The sequence below is a fragment of the Lactuca saligna genome, chromosome 3 (assembly GCF_052625555.1).
Source record: "Lactuca saligna cultivar CGN05327 chromosome 3, ASM5262555v1, whole genome shotgun sequence".
Taxonomy (NCBI): domain Eukaryota; kingdom Viridiplantae; phylum Streptophyta; class Magnoliopsida; order Asterales; family Asteraceae; genus Lactuca; species Lactuca saligna.
This window is the reverse complement of record NC_136419.1, coordinates 79,048,437-79,050,883: the sequence shown is the minus strand read 5'-3', so window position 1 is coordinate 79,050,883 and position 2,447 is coordinate 79,048,437.

The window sequence follows — 2,447 nt, the reverse complement described above, 5'->3', positions numbered from 1 at the left end:
TACATATATAGATATTAATCTTGTAATATTATATTAGTATAGGGTTGTATTTTAAACTTGTAAAATTCTAGGGTTTGAAATTTAAATTGTCTAAATTAAACTTTTAATAACCAAACATAAATTTCAAAACTTGAAGACAGGTTTTAAACATTTAAAACATAAAGGATCAAATAACAAATAATTTAAATTAACAATTAATCACATAATTATCCATATCTGATTAATAATTATCATATAAGGAAATTAAATATTCTATTAATTCATAAATATCTTCAATATGATTAAGGTAAGTTTCCTTAAGATAAATATGAAAAAATCCCGTTTTTGGCTAATCCTGATGCTCGGACTCGCCGAGTACCCACACTGGACTCGCCGATTCAGGCCAACTCGCCGAGTCCATGACTCAGAAACATAAAAATCAAATTTTGCAGTTAAGATTCAAACATTCAAGCATCAATTTAATAGAAACCAATCAAGGCTCTAATACCACTGATGGGTTTTGTACATAACAACATTCCTAAGTGCGCATACAAACCCTAATGCTCGGATCTAGGTTTCTCTATTAAACATGCTTTGAATCCAAGACTTCTAATGGCTAATTAGGTGTAAGAACAATACAAAATCAGAGTTAGAATCATACCTTGAGACACTTGTTTGATCTTCTTGTTCTTGGAGCTTTAGAGTCACAATTGTCACTCCTCTAATGGCTTACAAACACCAACTAGCAAAGAGGATGATTTGAGAGAGAGGAGAGAGGAGGAATTCGGCCAGGGGTTCTCTACTTTAGATCAACTACCGAATTCCCTTTGCCATAGGGTCTATTTATACTTGTAGACTCCTTAAGGGTTACAACTCAAACCCTAGTTGGATAACTATTACTCAAAGCAATCCAAATCCTTCCCAAGGTAATGCCTTGGATGATTTTGAGGCTTATCCTAGCCTAGAAATCGTCCAACCCCTATCCAATAAGGATTTACAGTCTAAAGTTTAACTATCAAATAATTGACAGTTTATACCCTCTTATTTAATTAATCTCCTTAAGTCACCAAATTAATACTAATTAATCTATGACTTATATTAATCAAATAACTATACTATTATTCCTTATATTATTCTCATAATATATCAATAATATCTATTCTCTCATAATAAATCATCCTACCAAGTTGATATGGTGAAGGCAACCCAAAAGGACCATGCACAATCGGGTCAAATACTTGCCTAATATAGTTGCAGCCTTAGACACTATTCCAACAGTTTTACCCAACTTATTTTGTAGATATAAAATACTTTATACAGTTTACATCATTTAAAACATGTATAAAAATCTTTCACCAGCATAGACAACAAGTATTCAGACAATATGCACACATAGCTCGTAATTTATAATAAAATATTTCATATCTATGTGTAAGATGAAAGAGACCATGCACTCACCTGAAAGGTGGTGACTTAGTACTCGAACAACGCTTCGATACTCTCAACAATTTCCTTCGATAAAACCTAGTACCAATACCACTAGGGTTTAGTCTAACGATAACCGCGACAAATTAATTAGTCTGATTATTATTATTATTATTATATAAGCGTTAATAACACTCAATATAACTCATAATAATAGCCCAAATAATTATTTTAAGAACCTAATAACATTCCTATAATTATTTGAAAGCTATATTAAAAGTTGCGTAAGCGTAGCACACTTACAAGGAATTTTATCGAAAACCGGAACCTAATTTGGAGCAGCGTTTCGAAACCTAAAGACTCTTTTTCTGAGGACTCCGGGAGCCTCGGGGCTTCCTTCGGGTGCTAGGTATTTTTCCTAGGGCTTAGGGGTGGTTTGGGAAGCTAGAGAGAGAAAGAAATTAGAGAAAGAGTGGGATTTGGTGCAAGAAAACCGGCTGCCTTCGCAGCTTATTTATAGGCGCCCCTCCTCAGAACGCTGGGCGTAATGGACGTGTGTCGCGACTTCGGTGGTGCATCGTGGACAGCTCCGGATCGCACAAGTCAGCAGACCGCTGGGCGTACGAGCCTTGGTACGCGAGGCGTACTCGAACGCTGTGCGTCTTCGGATTACGCGGGGCGTATGCGAGGACAGGTGTCACTCATCCGAAGCGAGGCGTGGGCAACAAGGGACGGCTGAGATTCGGCCACGTCAGCAACTTCGCACCAGATTCGTGATTTTCTACTCCGACTTCTAAAAATCACAAGTTTCGCATACGAGCTCCGTTTTCGACGTTCTTTATATCCACCCGAAGCTGGGAACGTACTCTACAACTTTCATTTAGACTCCGTCGGCTAATTTCGACTCGATTTTAAATTTTATATTATTAACAGGCCGGGACAGGATTGGTTTGTTAAATCCTCATAACTTCTTCATCCGACGTTCGTTTTCACCCATCTTTTTCTCGTTACGCTACTTTTGATCAGACCTTCAATTCTCGTTT